Source organism: Salmo salar, chromosome 24, assembly GCF_965601325.2.
Source record: "Salmo salar chromosome 24, fSalSal1, whole genome shotgun sequence".
NCBI classification, from domain to species: Eukaryota; Metazoa; Chordata; class Actinopteri; order Salmoniformes; family Salmonidae; genus Salmo; species Salmo salar.
Genome location: NC_138314.1, coordinates 38588292 through 38606892, shown reverse-complemented (window position 1 = coordinate 38606892; position 18601 = coordinate 38588292). Strand labels below are relative to the sequence as shown.

The window sequence follows — 18601 nt, the reverse complement described above, 5'->3', positions numbered from 1 at the left end:
TAAAACTTGAAGTTGCTTTTCAATTGTATGTTAGGCTTTCTTTTCCTAACTCAAGTCTTCTGTATAATGATCTGCTCTTGGGCCTATTTCAATGTTATAGTCTTCTTGGGCAAGGCCGTTCTCATGACAACCCACACGACGATGAAAAAAACATAATTGTCCATTTGAACAACTCATGAGTTCCTAGGTCAAAGCTTTTGGCTCTGGGAGAGTGAGAAGGCACAGGACAAACAGGGCTATTAATGCTTTCATTGATTAGTGTCTCAGTGTCGGCTCAATAACCTCCCAGATGTAATACAATGCATCCAAGTGAATAAATAATCATTACTAATGGCTATAAAAAGCACCCTGGATTCTACTAACATTCTATTGGGAACAATCAATATTCCTCCAACCGCAGTACATATGCCTCCTACCTACACAAATTACTCATCATACAAAAGAAATGTGCAAGACTAGCCACCTCCTCTAATTACCTGGCTCCATCTGCACCTTTGTTTAAGAAACTCAATATCTTGTCTATTTACGACGTTAATGTACAGCAATTATGCATTTTCATCTACAAATACTCCTTCCTCCCAGATGGTTTACTTAAACCCTTCAATGGATTCTTCCAGCTTAATTCTGAAATCCATCTACACTACTGGTCAAAAGTTTTAGAACACCTACTCACTCAAGGGTTTTTCTTTATTTTCTACATTGAAGGATATTAGAGAAACATCAAAACTATGAAATATCACATATGGAATCATGTAGTAACCAAAAAAGTGTTAAATATATTTTATATTTGAGATTCTTCCTGGCTTTCCACCCTTTGCCTTAAGGACAGCTTAGAACACTCTTGACATTCTCTCAACCAGCTTCACCTGGAATGCTTTTCCGACCATCTTGAAGGAGTTCCCACATATGCTGAGCACTTGTTGGCTTCTTTTCCTTCACTCTGCGGTCCAACTCATCCCAAACCATCTCAATTTGGTTGAGGTCGGGGGATTGTGGAGGCCAGGACCCCTGATACAACACTCCATCACTCTCCTTCTTGGTAAAATAGCCCTTACACAGCCTGGAGGTGTGTTGGGTAATTGTCCTGTTGAAAAACAAATTATAGTTCCACGGCGTATGGCTGCAGAATGCTGTGGTACAGTAGCCATGCTGGTTAAGTGTGTCTTGAATTCTAAATAAATCACAGACAGTATCACCAGCAAAGCACCCCCACACCATCACACCTCCTCCTCCATGCTTTACAATGGGAAATACACATGCGGACATCCGTGCACCCATACGGCGTCTCACAAAGACACGCCGGTTGGAACCAAAAATCTCCAATTTGGACTCCAGACTAAAGAACAAATTTCCACCGGTCTAATGTTAATTAATCGTGTTTCTTGGCCTAAGCAGGTCTCTTACATTTACATTTACATTTTAGTAATTTAGCAGACACTCTTATCCAGAGCGACTTACAGTAGTGAATGCATACATTTCATACATTTCATTTCATTTCATGCACTCTTCTTCTTATTGGTGTCCTTTATTAGTGGTTTCTTTGCAGCAATTTGACCATGAAGGCCTGATTCACACAGTCTCCTCTGAACAGTTGATGTTGAGATATGTCTGTTACTTGAACTCTGTGAAGCATTTATTTGGGCTGCAATTTTTGAGGCTGGTAACTCTAATGAACTTATCTTCTGCAGCAGAGGTAACTCTGGGTCTTCCATTCCTGTGGCGGTCCTCATGAGAGCCAGTTTCATCATAGCGCTTGATGGTTTTTGCGACTGCACTTGAAGAAACTTAAAAAGTTATTGGAATTTTCCGTATTGACTGACCTTCATGTCTTAAAGTAATGATGGACTGTCGTTTCTCTTTGCTTATTTGAGCTGTTCTTGCCATAATATGGACTTGGTCTTTTACCAAATAGGGCTATCTTCTGTATACCACCCCTACCTTGTCACAACACAACTGATTGGCTCAAACGCATTAAGGAAAGAAATTCCACAAATTAACTTTTAAGAAGGCACACCTGTTAATTGAAATGCAATTCAGGTGACTACCTCATGAAGCTGGTTGAGAGAATGCCAAGAGTGTGCAAAGCTGTCATCAAGGCAAAGGGTGGCTACTTTGAAGAATCTCAAATATATTTTGATTTGTTTAACACTTTTTTTGGTTACTACATGATTCCATATGTGTTATTTTATCGTTTTGATGTCTTCACTATTTTTCTACAATGTATAAAATAGTAAAAATAAAGAAAAACCCTGGAATGAGTAGGTGTTCTAAACCTTTTCACCGGTAGTGTATATAACTGTCACGACTTCCGCCGAAGTCGGTTCCTCTCCTTGTTCGGGCGGCGATCGACGTCACCGGCCTTCTAGCCATCGCCGATCCACTTTTCATTTTCCATTTGTTTTGTCTTTGTCTTACACACCTGGTTTCAATTCCCCAATTACTTGTTCATTATTTAACCCTCTGTTCCCCATGTTTGTTTGTGAGTAATTGTTTGTATGTAAGACGGTCCGTTATGTGGGACGCTTTATTGTATTATATTTGTCTATTTTGAGTAAATTACGTTTATTTATTCATATCTGCTGTCCTGCGCCTGACTCCTCTACACAAGCTACACACAGACCTCATTACAATAACACAAGACACTGTGATAACCTTCACCCTCCCCACTGCTGCATCTCACATAGTCTCTATCAGATACAGAGGTACCATACTCTGGAATTCTTATCTTCACATTGCCAAAACTTCATCATCCCTAAATAACTTCAAGCGAAGACTGAGGGTCAGACTGTCAATAATCTCCTCCATGGAGACTAACTCTCCCACACACATATGCACACAAACATTTAAACAAAACAAATACTTTGTGATTACTGATCAATTCATTTATACATTTATAATTTTTAGGTTTTGTTATCTGTTTTAACAAACCTTTTTTATTTTTGTACTGATTGTAAAGCCAGCCCTTGGGCTTACAACCTCATTTTTTAAAATCTGTATTGTTGTTTATCACTTGTTTTCTTTGGTGCAAATAAATGTAACTAAACAAAACTAAATGAAACTTAAACAAGCTCTTTTCAATTTCAATATAGTGGCAAGGAGAGTTAGAGACTAAAACTGTGTGGAAATACTAGAGGCACGCGTCGTTCACACTTCCATTCAGGAAATATTGTAGACCGATGCAGAGGTAGTATTTACTCTAGCAATTAGTCCAGCATTACAGCCATGGAAATTACCGTGATGCAGTAATAACTGTCTACACTGCCTTAGGGGAAAGCAATGAGCACTCAAATAGAAAGTCACGTCTTATTATACTCATGGTGGAGGTGAGACATATGGGGTCCTGTAATTAGACTGGTTGTTACTCTCCAACAAACACAACCATTCCTAAGAGATACTGTATCTGATTTTCCTGAGAGATACTGTATCTGATTTTCCTGAGAGATACTGTATCTGATTTTCCTGAGAGATACTGTATCTGATTTTCCTGAGAGATACTGTATCTGATTTTCCTAAGAGATACTGTATCTGATTTTCCTAAGAGATACTGTATCTGATTTTCCTGAGAGATACTGTATCTGATTTTCCTGAGAGATACTGTATCTGATTTTCCTAAGAGATACTGTATCTGATTTTCCTGAGAGATACTGTATCTGATTTTCCTAAGAGATACTGTATCTGATTTTCCTGAGAGATACTGTATCTGATTTTCCTGAGAGATACTGTATCTGATTTTCCTAAGAGATACTGTATCTGATTTTCCTGAGAGATACTGTATCTGATTTTCCTGAGAGATACTGTATCTGATTTTCCTGAGAGATACTGTATCTGATTTTCCTAAGAGATACTGTATCTGATTTTCCTGAGAGATACTGTATCTGATTTTCCTGAGAGATACTGTATCTGATTTTCCTGAGAGATACTGTATCTGATTTTCCTGAGAGATACTGTATCTGATTTTCCTGAGAGATACTGTATCTGATTTTCCTGAGAGATACTGTATCTGATTTTCCTAAGAGATACTGTATCTGATTTTCCTGAGAGATACTGTATCTGATTTTCCTGAGAGATACTGTATCTGATTTTCCTGAGAGATACTGTATCTGATTTTCCTGAGAGATACTGTATCTGATTTTCCTGAGAGATACTGTATCTGATTTTCCTGAGAGATACTGTATCTGATTTTCCTAAGAGATACTGTATCTGATTTTCCTAAGAGATACTGTATCTGATTTTCCTAAGAGATACTGTATCTGATTTTCCTAAGAGATACTGTATCTGATTTTCCTGAGAGATACTGTATCTGATTTTCCTGAGAGATACTGTATCTGATTTTCCTGAGAGATACTGTATCTGATTTTCCTGAGAGATACTGTATCTGATTTTCCTAAGAGATACTGTATCTGATTTTCCTGAGAGATACTGTATCTGATTTTCCTGAGATACAGTAGCTACATCTAGGTGAGACTTCTAGGATGATACTAGTTATAAAGCAGATGACTTCCAGAAAATAATGAGAAGGAGCATCAAACTATTGGAAATCAGTAACTCAATTAATCTCCACTTTCATGGAATGACATGGCGTGACAATATGGCCAACTCTTACACCAATCATTGGCTAATTACTTCAATGATCAAAACAATATTTTGGAAGTGAAAACCTTGATTCAACATCACGTCACCTTAAATACAGTGTCCGTTATCTTTGACCATTCACTTACCAATGTCTCAGCCACAGTCATGAGCAGCCAGCCTGTGGAACACAAGGCCACATTAAGCCATTCACCTGTTAGCGTGAGAAATTAGTGACTGCACAACGACACCACTATTTAACAGCAACAACCCACCTTATCTGCAGAGGCTGCATGAAATGGTGTTTGCTTTAGATAACATCTCCCTATATGAACCATGCAGGGGAATTTAGCTAGCTAGCTAGCTGGCACTGGGACACAAACCCAGTATGGACGCAGGCAGGCTGCACCTCAGAGGGACATAAACCCTCACAGCACCCTGAAGGGAGTGGTAGAGAGAGGTACTGTTCTCCAGAAACAACAATACAAGAGGATTCTTCTCTTATGTAGGTCAGATGATGAACGGGAGCTGTGCTGCGGTGCCTGGAGATCATCTCCTCCCTTCCTCTCTGGTTACCTTGAATTAGCTCAACATGCAATAATCAGCTGACAGGGGAGCCCGCCGTAACCTAAGAGAGGGTGACTAATGAATTGCTGATGGTAATTTTTCCTAATTCACTAGCTACTTAAAATGGACTGTCGTTGAGGAACGTGTTTGAACTGTTATATGAACAGCATGGGGAAGAAAACAAATGACAGAATGCTCGGTCTACCAGATTATCCAACTGTTTCTGAAGTCAAACCATATTCCCTCTGACTGCTACATCAGTAGACTACCCACAGGGCCATGCATCTTAATACTGTCTCCAAACCCAATTAAATCAGCTAGCGTTGAATTGTCTTAGCAGCATTATCAATAAAGAGCAGATTTGTCAGTTGTACACAGGCTGTAAAGACATGAATGAAACGTGCAGCGCGACTAATAAAATCAGAATTGAGACAATGAACACATCACTATGTATGAAGCAATACAGCATCCGCTGCCATACATTTAATCAGGGCTGGCCACGGAACCTAGCTGTTCCTCTCTTGGATGAGTGAAACGTGAGCGAGGGCATTGTGTGGCCTCTGTGAGAGTGATGATAAGTGTTCCCAGCCCACCGCTCCACATGAGATGACGGACAGGCAGGAACTAGTGCTGAAACACTGGGGGCCTTGTGGTCGTGTGCTTCTACTATCAGTCACATGACCACGCCACATGGCTGCAATTTGTTCACTAGATATGTCATAAATGTACAGACAGAGGTATTACTGTTCACTTTTTTGTCCTGATTGGAGGGGGGTTCAGGTGGTTCTCTTAATGTAGTCTACCAACAACTGTGCCCTAGTAGTAAGACCCGTTTTTCCCCCAGATTTGAGGGATGGTGAATACATTTCTTTGTGGTGAATATTTTTTATTGTATGTCTTTAGTAACATTCTTTAGAGTTAATGAAAAATCTATTTGTCAATTAGGTTTACAAATGTATCTTTACATAAGGACAGGCTGCTGTAGAACCATGTAGTCCAATTGTACAACTGGTAAATTGCTGAGATTGCTTTCATATGGGTAAACTTAGAAATGTGGAAATACCTCATAAAGCACTATTGCAAATACTCTGTCATCGTCTGAAAGTTGACATGACTTGGGAGGGCATTACAAATGACATCTGATGTATTAAATAACACTTACTAACCACGGGTGTGCTTTGATAAGCTTTTGAGATAGACCTGACCTTTGGGAGTAACATCAATCACATATCACTTTACACAAGGTGCATTTCTCCACACAAATATCAATACCTACAATAGACGGGTGGGGTTATTTAACCGTGGAGCAGAACTGGCGGTTTGGCTTAGAATCAAAGGATTAATGTCAACATATAAACTATATTTCCTTTCCAAACTGTATTGAAAACAAATACATTTGCACAATGAGCACTTGTTGACTCTTAAATACATTGTTACAGTTGTTGGTTAGCTAGCTAGCAAATGTTTTGCAATATTAGCACTGACATGACATCAGTCAAAACACCTCAAAACAAGACATGATATCAATAACAAGATCCAATGAGCTGAAATGAGCCACCTGCGATTCCCAACATGGCAGCTTCTTGTCATTGTTGGTACCTATGTGATCGTCCAGAATGAGAACACACTTCTGCCCCATCGATGCGCGAACATCCTTTTCATTATGTTGTCAGCTAACCCTTCTAGAGTCCAGCAGCCCTGCACCCACACCAGTCACCTGCACTGGGGAATGATAACAAGATGATGTCACTGAGTCTACAATCATATCACTTCAAAGCCATAAAACATCTAAATGGGTAAGTTGAGCAAACAGCCCATTTCTCCATTGTAAACCCATGGTATGATTCCCTCCAGAAAGGTCACTCAGATGAGAGAATTGCAGCGTCTAAATCCCACTAGGCTTGGATTTCAGCCCAATGGCACTTACAATGACAAGGTTCTTTCTTCTTAATGTGGCCCACATGAAAGGCCATGAAGAAAGTCCCATGATTAGAGACTGATTTTGCCACTAGGCACTAGTTCCGCTGAAAATACCCACTGGCAAGGTGTAATGTGATGAAGCACAGCAACAATATGGCCACATTAAATCATTACAAGGCAGCAGAGTTTACAGACTCCTTTGGGAGGTACAACATGACCAAGAAAGACCATCTTAGAGGAATTCAAAAATAAATGTTCAACACTGATCATCTCAACATACTGATAGAAAAAATACATTTTATTTTGGAAAGTGGTCTCCTCGAAACTCCCCAACATCCACTTTAAAAAAAATAACCAGACAACAACATCAATCTCTCCGAACACATTCTGTGTAATAGTGGAAGCCAATTCTATCTCTGAGTCACCCATCGTAAACAAAGGACAATAAGGCTTGTTTGGTTTACAGTAGACATAGCTTCAGCCTCTTCAGTGAAGGACACATGATTCCAGGTATGAGCTCTACTGTGAAACCCTCCTTACATTTTATTCCTCCTTCTATAGAGGGAGCATACTGCTTTGAGATGAAATTGTAAACCATTTTGCCTCTTCAAGCACACACCCAGGTAGAGAGGCTGCTCCGAGTGCTGCCCTGCAATCTCTCCTGGCCTTCTCCAGGCACCCCAACACCATCTCAGACCCTGAAACTATGGCAACCGAACAAGAGAGCAGCCTCCATGATTAATAGATGAGAAATGCTGTGCCAATCGCGGTGGGCCTGGGGAGGGGGACAGATGTACGCCCCTCTCTGTGATTCACCGCCACACACCGCGGCACGGAAGGAGGAAAGAGGGCCTTGCGACGCAGGCAACATGCACCCCCGCAACACAGGGTCATGGAACACCCCCTCAACACAGGGTCATGGAACACCCCCGCAACACAGGGTCATGGAACACCCCCTCAACAAAGAGTCATGGAACACCCCCTCAACAAAGAGTCATGGAACACCCCCTCAACACAGAGTCAAGGAACACCCCCTCAACAAAGAGTCATGGAACACCCCCTCAACACAGGATCAAGGAACACCCCCTCAACAAAGAGTCATGGAACACCCCCTCAACAAAGAGTCATGGAACACCCCCTCAACAAAGAGTCATGGAACACCCCCTCAACAAAGAGTCATGGAACACCCCCTCAACAAAGAGTCATGGAACACCCCCTCAACAAAGAGGCATTGAACACCCCCTCAACAAAGAGTCATGGAACACCCCCTCAACAAAGAGTCATGGAACACCCCCTCAACAAAGAGTCATGGAACACCCCCTCAACACAGAGTCAAGGAACACCCCCTCAACAAAGAGTCATGGAACACCCCCTCAACACAGGATCAAGGAACACCCACTCAACAAAGAGTCATGGAACACCCCCTCAACAAAGAGTCATGGAACACCCCCTCAACAAAGAGTCATGGAACACCCCCTCAACAAAGAGTCATGGAACACCCCCTCAACAAAGAGTCATGGAACACCCCCTCAACAAAGAGGCATTGAACACCCCCTCAACAAAGAGTCATGGAACACCCCCTCAACAAAGAGGCATTGAACACCCCCTCAACAAAGAGGCATTGAACACCCCCTCAACAAAGAGGCATTGAACACCCACAGGACAGGCTGCTGTAGAACCATGTAGTCCTACATGAGCATCAATGCATACTTCATGGGCAGCCAATGAGCTAACCACAACCGGAAGCAGCCAATGAGCTAACCACAACAGGAAGCAGCCAATGAGCTAACCATAACAGGAAGCAGCCAATGAGCTAACCATAACCGGAAGCCACAGTTGTTCATAATGAGTGTTCACAGCGAGCAGCGTTTGTGACTCATGGCCACATACCTGTATAAGTACAGTACACATTCAGGACATTTAACTATTTACATACCAAAGGCTATGGGATGTCTGGCATCACATTAGACCCTTATCAACACTAGTCTATCTACGACAGTTTCTAGTTTGTTTGCAGACAATAAAACCCCATTGCAGAGACAGGTGGATCATCTCTGATAACGTCTATGATACAAGCAGTTTGGCTACGTCAACTCTCCTCTCATCACAATTTCATTTAATACATTTCCATAAACAAAGTCTTGCCAAAGAGCAACAGTGAACATGCCAACAGACAGTCTGCCAATTCAGCCATTGACTTAAGAGGTTCTGTCCAAAAGCTTCATATTGTATGCCTTTGGCTTTTCTGGCACTAAAAATGCCCTCAATTATGTTAATTTAATGAGTCTAAGGGAAGGGAATTTTACACAAGGCCTACTAATTAAAAAAAATATATAGTGTATTGAGTGCCTGGGGAGTTAACGCAAGGTGAGAAACAGAGGCTAAGCTACAACAGCAACGATGTTAACAAATCAGTACACTTGAAATGAGGTGTAATGTACAGAACAGAATGAACCATATCTCCCACAACCAAATACATTTCATTTAATTCATTATTGTCAGATCAATGGTCAGGTTTTTAATATAACGGGATGCGATTTCACCTTAGAGTGGAGCATTCCCACAAAACATGATGTCATGATATTTGCAATAAGGGGACTGATGAGCGGAAGAAAACCTTCTCTAAATGCCATGCAGCTTCTGAACACCAGCACGCTATTGGTTTCACCTGAGTATGACACCATTCTATTGTGGGGGTGGTTGGAGGATGCTAGGTGTTTATCATTTTCTATCAGCAGGAGGCACACAGAGAGATGCTCATGGAAAATGAGTTTTTGAAGAAAATATCCCCATAGACACACAAAATTTGAATTTTCCATTTAGCAAAAAGGTGAAAGGCGCTAGAGCGAAGACCGGTTAATGTTCACATTGAAACATAGCCTATATCCCATATCTGAGATGTAATTTCCCCACAGGATTATGGTATTAAAATGTATATGATTCTGCTATCAGTGGACTACTAATGGAGGTCGAATAAAATGCAATGAAAGCTGTTTTTTAAATGATTGAAGCATAATTTACAACTACAATTTTCAATGCTCTAATATACTGTGTGTACACACACACACACATATATATATATATATATATATATATCATAAATAAATCACATTTTGATGAGTGTGAGGATTGTAATGCTCTCATACACTCTAATTGATTACAATAAATTCTAAATCACACTGGATGAACATGAATTAAACATGCAATCATAAAAAATGCATAAATACACAATTCTACTCGACCTACCGTATTGACACTGAATTTGAATCAATGATTAACATGGCCTCGCTTTGCGTAATTGAGTGCAATTCATTTCACATAGGCATGCCATTTATCAATTATTCAATACCGAGCACGTCCATCTGTCCTTGACTGACAAATGTAAATACCAACTTACACCCCTGCACAGCGTATACAAGCACACCAGTGTGACAAATCCACATCAGTCACACACAATGCCAACCTCATTGCTATTGTTAGGAAGCTGCAGATCAAATGCTCCACAGAGCATTGCTCCAAACAGTGGTTACCCACAATGCATGCTGATGTTTTGTGTTTCCCCTTTTTTCTGTGTGACAAAAAAAACTATGCTTTCTCCAAAGGTAGTTAGTCACACAGTGACAGGCACACATGTACACATACATCAATGGCAGCATGATCCGCTTTTCATGTATATCTTGTAAACAGTCTAGCATTTATGGCAGGTGTTTCAAAATGGCTCCAGGATTATTGCGCACCACTGTAGCAATACTGGATTGTATTCCACACACGGATAGCCTACCTACAGTACATATCTTCTCTAGTATCTCATCTCAACTTAACTGTTAGACCTTATCTCCATGGGCTAGTGAAGAGGATGGAAACGCATCAAATATTTTTTTGTGATTTCATGAAATAATGGATTATATACTTTTTTCCTATCAATGTGTTTTTACAAGACCCTCTCATCTTAAAAGTAATTCCCTCAAATATCACATATTACTGTAAAAAAAATATATATATATATATTTTTGTTCACAGGCTATTCCTCATTGTTTTGATGTTATCAACACACAGGCCATGAAGCATCTATACACACTGAGAAACATCCCTTGACTAGAGTCCCTTTGCAAATACAGCAAGCCAGACGTCTTCAAACTGGTTGAGGAGAGGGAGAAATGGCTGAGAGAGCCGAGGTGTTAGCAGCCCTGGGTGTTGCATGGGGCCTCTGTACTGCACCTAAACACAGCTTCCAGGATATCACTGTAAAAAGTGAGATGGCGCTGTTGTTCATCTGAAGTGCTTTAATTGAATGGTGTGTTCTAACGTTATGTTTTGGTTCATTAAATTTAATGAATGCTTCTAAATTGCTTTCGACACCTCATGCGCATGCTCATTGTATAGCGGTTGGGGCAATGTAACATTGGGGGCAATCAGAAGAGTTAGAGGCATAGCTTATTGGGGGCGTGGCTTTCAGTTTGTTCTTTTTGGCCATCCGTGAGAGTGAATGTCATTCCAGTTAATGTGTTCTGTTGTATTCATTATACAAGATTAAACTTAAGGTTTCCATTGATACAATGATCGTCATTTGGTTACAATATTGTGGTCAATAAATGTGACTGACTGGCTCAAATTGGTCTTATATAGCGAAATTTGAAATGACTAAGCTTGTAATTTATGTGAAGTAGTGACCCGTGACATATGCCTAGTTTCCTGAAATGGGTCACAAATGTGAATGTTTTTTGTAAAAATTGTGTTTGGAGGTATTTAATGTTAATGAACAAACTTTTTTGATTTACAGGGAATTTATTTATTTGCTTGTAACCCAATTTAAGAATTTTGGAAAAGTCAAAGAGAAATTTCAACATGGAGCAAAATGACCAAAAAATGGTTATATGAACATGAAATATTCTGTTATATTTATGTTATGTACTACGTTGAAGTAGTGACCCGTGACATATGTTGCACCAGCCATATCCCTTTCTAAAGGAAATACATTACATGTAAAACATATTTGATAACACATGTGTCCAATGGAGCAATTACAACAGTGACCCGCCCTGAAATGGCCTTTAAAGCCTGGAGTCACTCAACAAACCCTGTGTGGACAATGCTTCACTCCTCTCTCTCTCTCTGTGTGTGTGTGTGTGTGTGTGGTGTGTGTGTGTGTGTGTGTGTGTGTGTGTGTGTGTGTGTGTGTGGGAGAGAAGTGATGTAACTACAACCATATTACACCAGTTAAGACATTTCAGTCTGAATTGTGGGTAGATAAAAATGAAACGAAATTAATGAAATAGCTACAATTAACTCCACAACCATAAATAATGTATGATTCGTGTTGAAGACAGATAAAGGCCTATACATTGAAATACCGTATTATACCGGAAAGACACAGGTGATATATTCGTTTTGCCAACACTGAACATTGAAATGCCTGTCTGTCTTCTCACACATGAGAATTGCATCTCTACATTACGCTACCATGGAGGGGCCAACAACGAAGGGCAGAGAAATTATCCAAGTAGTTTATAATGCTGAGTCCTGTAGCCTATCAGTTCACAGCACACTAAAAGCAATGGAGAGTTTGTCCCCATAAATGACAGGCGTTGAAATTATAAACGCTTTCATCACCTGGGGAAATTGTCGCAGAGTTGTCTATAATAACATATAGGCTATTTTCTGAAGCTTTGCAAGCACGCAGTAATTCTAAATGCAATGGAATGGACCTGAAACAGCTTGGATAAATACGCGTAAATACGTATTTACGCACAAACATCACATATTTAAATTGGCAAAATAACTATTATCTTTACGAAATAATTATACATTTCCCCAATGAATTGTTATTCATTAACTGCAACAGAAATAAAGAATTATAAAGTTACTGAAGTGACGTATAGTTAGTTACCTTGTTGCAGGCGCCTAGTTGTGCACTTGTCCTAGTAGTGATTGGGAAAACATTATAGCCATAGGTTCCAAATAAATAGGCTACTATTATGCACATACAAAGTTAGAGAATAAAAATACAATACCTTCAGCTCATGAATGGAAATGCCTTGAGGTAAATGTATCGTTCGTCCTTTTATTAATCCATTCAAAATAATGTTCATAAAGCAGCTCAGACAATGATCATTTCGAAAAAACAATGCGAAACGCTACTTTTCTAAACCTCTTGAGATTTTTTTTGTTACATGCCGCGCTTGTAGCCTACACAACTCTTCAAGTCGGAATATCCATCGGAAATCCACTTGAAACCCAGCGGTTTTAAAAACTCCTTTGAGAAAACTGAGCAGGACCAACCTGGCATCCAATAACTAACAATTGAGGATTCCGAACCGTTCGTGGAAAGCGAACTCAGTCCCGCTACAAAAGCTGCAGGTCATCCTATTTCGAGATGAAGCCTTCTTACTAGTGCACAGCGATCCCAGCTGTCACCCGCTACACACAGGGAGGAGCTATACGCCCTAGACTGGAGTGTGCTAGTGAAACAGGATCTTTTGTTTCATGGGTGCCACTTTATGGACGACTGTATTTTTAGAATTTACATTGGTATTCAACGAAAATACACAATTCAAAAAATAAACCACTATAGGCTAAATGACAAAATATAATGATTGTGTGGGCTGTACTATTAGTTTAAAAGAGAAACAACAATATTACAACAAACTGTATTTATTCCATATGGAAAAGTGAACCCTTTCTGGCTCGCACACAAAGTGTCAGAAACAATATTGGGGTGACAATGATGATGCCCACAGTTACGCATTGGTACCCCTATTGCTTTGAGATTTCTGTGGCCAGCCAATGCGAAAGGGAATGAATGCAACCAGGTTCAAAGCCTCTCTTGTCTTCATCAATGGGAGACCCCACTCCGGTGGTCCCATCCTCTCCAGCCACTGCACAGTGTTCATAATCGCCCTTCAGTCGGTTCCACATAACATAGAAGCCGATCAGTTTTTTGGCCCCTTATCAGAATAACAGCAAATCCTGCTGAAGTTGCAGCTACTTTTGTTTGTGGTTTTCTACACCTAAAAAAAACATGTAATACTCTGGATGGAAGCAAGGCACTTTGAAATCAGGCTGACAATCTGTAACCAGGGGCTTACACTCTAAGAAGGCCAAGGATTCATAATGGCTCATGCTCAGCTTGGGAGTGTTTGCTTTATGTAGGCTAATAACAGACCACCTGTGATGGCAATGTTAATTGTGTCCCAGAAAGCCACTAGTCCAGATGCTTGCTGCAACAAATTGTATTATAGGCGTGCTATTATAATTCATAAACTGGGTGCTTTGAACCCTGAATGCTGACTGCCGTGATATATCGTATGACAAAACATCAGTTTTTACTGTTTTAATTACGTCGGTAACCAGTTTACAATAGCAATAAGCCACCTGAGGGGTTTGTGGTATGGCCAATATTTGTAAACTATTTTGTACATAATGTTGCTGCTACCGTCTCTTATGACAGAAAATAACTTCTGGACATCAGAACAGTGATTACTCACCACGAACTGGCAGAAGCTGTTTTTCTTTCCTTTAACGAGTCCGACGAGCCTGACGTGAAGGACATACTGCTTTCCCGGGAACAGGCCCAAATCCCCGTCATTTGCGCGAAGAGACGACGGAGAAAAAGAGGACGGAGGCCGGGCTGCCTTCTATCAAATAAACCCCCCCGCCCGCCGTTCTACTAGCTAAGGTGCAATCATTGGAAAATAAAATTGACAACCTATGAGGAAGATTAAACTAACAACGGGACATTAAAAACTGTAATATCTTATGCTTCATGAAGTCGTGGCTGAACAACGACATTATCAACATACAGCTGGCTGGTTATATGCTGTATCGGCAGGATAGAACAGCAGAGTCTGGTAAGACAAGGGGTGTCGGACTATGCATATATGTAAACAACAGTTGGTGCACGATATCTAAGGAAGTCTCAAGGGTTTGCTCACCTGAGGTAGAGTAGCTCATGATAAGCTGTAGACCACACTATCTACCTAGAGAGTTTTCATCTGTATTTTTCATTGCTGTCTACATACCACCATAGACCGATGCTGGCACTAAGACCGCACTCAATGAGCTGTACACCGCCATAAGCAAACAGCAAAACACTTATCCAGAGGTGGCGCTCCTAGTGGCCGGGGACTTTAATGCAGGGAAACTTAAATCTATTTTACCAAATTTCTATCAGCATGTTAAATGTGCAACCAGAGGGAAAAAAACTCAAGACCACCTTTACTCCACACACAGAGACGCGTACAAAGCTCTCCCTCACCCTCCATTTGGCAAATCTGACCATAATTCTATCCTCCTGATTCCTGCTGTAAGCAGGAAGCACCAGTAACTTGGTCAATAAAAAAGTGGTTAGATGAAGCAGATACTAAGCTACAGGACTGTTTTGCAAGCACAGACTGGAATATGTTCCGGGATTCTTCCTATGGCATTGAGGAGTACACCACATCAGTCATTGGCTTCATCAACAAGTGCATCGATGACGTCATCCCCACAGTGACTGTACGTACATACCCCAACCGGAAGCCATGGATTACAGGCAACATCCACACTGAGCTAAAGGCTAGAGCTGCTGCTTCAAGGAGCAGGACTCTAACCCTTGAAGCTTATAAGAAATCCCGCTATGCCCTCTGACGAACCATCAAACAGGCAAAGTGTCAATACAGGACTAACATTGGATCGTACTACACCGGCTCCGACGCTCGTCCGATGACACAACAGTGGTAGGCCTGATCGACGAGACAGCCTATAGGCAGGAGGTCAGAGACCTGTGGTGCCAGGACAACAACCTCTCCCTCAACGTGATCAAGACAAAGGAGATGATTGTTGATTGCAGGAAAAGGAGGATCAAGCACGCCCCCATTCTCATCGACGGGGCTGTAGTGGAGCAGGTCGAGAGCTTCAAGTTCCTTGGTGTCCACATCACGAACAAACTAACATGGCCCAAGCACACCAAGACAGTCATGAAGACTGAAAAGATTTGGCATGGGTCCTCAGATCCTCAAAAGGTTCTACAGCTGCACCATCGAGAGCATCCTGACTGGTTGTATCACTGCCTGGTATGGCAACTGCTCGGCCTCCGAACGCAAGGCACTACAGAGGGTAGTGCGAATGGCCCAGTACATCACTGGGGCCAAGCTTTCTGCCATCCAGGACCTCTATACCAGGCGGTGTCAGAGGAAGGCCCTAAAAATTGTCAAAGACTCCAGCCACCCTACTCATAGACTGTTCTCTCTGCTACCGCACGGCAAGCAGTTCCGGAGCGTCAAGTCTAGGTCCAAGAGGCTTCCAAACAGCTTCTACCCCCATGCCATAAGTGTCACCTCCTGACCAGTGTAAGAGGTCATTTTCTATAGTAGATGGTCAGGGCGTGACAGGGGGTGTTTGGTTGACAGTCTGGGTTGTTATTTCTATGTTTTGAGTTCTAGGTTTTATGTTTCTATGTTGGGTTTTGTTTGGGTTGATCTCCAATTGGAGGCAGCTGCTTCTTGTTGCCTCTGATTGGAGATCATATTTATGTAGGGGGTTTTCCAATTGTATGCCGTGGGTTGTTCATTTTGTGAGTAGTGTATGCCTGCTCTGCGTCACGACTTTCTTGTTTTGTATTTCAAGTTTATTGTATATTGTATTAGGTTTACGATTGAATAAAAGATGTGGAACTACGATCACGCTGCGTATTTGTCCGATCCTTCTGAAAGCCCTGACAATAAGACTCCTGTACATCTAATCAAATGGCTACCCAGACTATTGCCCCCCCTTTTTACGCTGCTGCTGCTCTCTGTTATTATCTATGCATAGTCGCTTTAATAACTCTACCTACATGTACATATTGCCTCAATTACCTCGACTAACCGTTGCCCCCGCACATTGACTCTGTACCGGTACCCCCTGCATATAGTCTCGCTATAGCTATTTTACTGCTGCTCTTTAACTACTTGTTACTTTTATTTCTTATTCTTATTCATATTTTTTAAACTGCATTGTTGGTTAGGGGCTTGTAAGTAAGCATTTCGCTGTAAGGTCTACACCGGTTGTGTTCGGCGCATATGACTAATAACATTTGATTTGATTTGATATACCACGGCTGTATGCAAGCACTCCGTGTTGCGTCGTGTGAAAACACACCCACACGGGTGCTTGGGCAAGATTAATCAAACCCCTTCAATCTTTGGCTCTAGCCAAACGCTCGCAGGTACAGTGTTTGGATAGGCAAGTCTACATGATGAGATTATTATGGATAAAAACTAGATTCTTTTTATTTGTCAAATGGTTGCCAGGGATCGATCTTCATGTCACCAGAGTAAGACCCTCAATATTCATTGGAAAGGCGCATCAATCTCATCACCATACACTTTCACCACCCTGTGATGTTCATCATAACATATTTAATCTGTATACAATACATTTTGCAGTGTTAAATCAACACTTAAAGTGTTCATTTTAACACCATGTCAGATAGTGCCACTCTACAGAGTGTAAAACTCTGATTATAGTGTTACATTTTGAATGTTAATGTAACAATCATATTGGCCATATGCCACACCCCTTTTGGGCCTTACTGCTTAAGTATGCCTACAGCATGGTTCGATATTCCTCCTTTATCATCATGAATTATATTGAATTGCATTTGAGTAACTCACTATTACATCACTTGGTAGCAGTGCAAGTGGATCCTTGTGTGTGAGTCAATAACCAAAAGATGATCAACTATCCCAGATAAATGGCTGTTGTCTCTTTAAAGTTCTTGTGCTATGTGTTCTTCTAGACCTGCATGTATTTGATAGTGTGCTCTCTTTGGTGGACAACATAAAAATTATGTAACGTAAAATCATAGAACGCTGTTTCAATCAATCAATCAATTGCATTTATAAACCCCTTTTTACATCAGCAAATGTCACAAAGTGCTCTAAAGGTCAAATGCATTTGGAACAAATCTACATTATGCAAGTTGATAAACCTGTTATTATGTATGGTAATATTATTCATACCATGTGACATAGCCATACCGTGTGACATAGCCATACCGTGTGACATAGCCATACCGTGTGACAACCATGTGACATAGCCATACCATGTGACATAGCCATACCCTGTGACATAGCCATACCATGTGACATAGCCATACCGTGTGACATAGCCATACCATGTGACATAGCCATACCGTGTGACATAGCCATACCATGTGACATAGCCATACCGTGTGACATAGCCATACCGTGTGGCATAGCCATACCATGTGACATAGCCATACCATGTGACATAGCCATACCGTGTGACATAGCCATACCGTGTGACATAGCCATACCTTGTGACATAGCCATACCGTGTGACATAGCCATACCATGTGACATAGCCATACCATGTGACATAGCCATACCATGTGACATAGCCATACCATGTGACATAGCCATACCGGTGGCATTAATCCAATATAAATAACATGCCAAATAATCCTCCAACCAAAACAAAACATTCAGTGCCTTCAGAAAGTATTTACAGCCCTTGACCTATTCCACATTTTGTTGTGTTACAGTCTGAATTCAAAATTGATTAA

The 18601-nt window shown here is 41.0% G+C and overlaps 1 protein-coding gene across 3 annotated transcripts in view; it reads right to left on the bottom strand.

The window, feature by feature from the left end:
- Nucleotides 1-13462, bottom strand: part of LOC106585847 (semaphorin-6A) — a 105612-nt gene extending 92150 nt beyond the window's left edge. For all 3 annotated transcript variants that reach the window (XM_014172532.3, XM_014172533.3, XM_014172536.3), the window contains exon 1: nucleotides 13068-13462. The gene's annotated coding sequence lies outside the window, so the exon portion shown is untranslated. The remainder of the gene's footprint in view (nucleotides 1-13067) is intronic.
- Between the last annotated feature and the right edge of the window lie 5139 nt (nucleotides 13463-18601).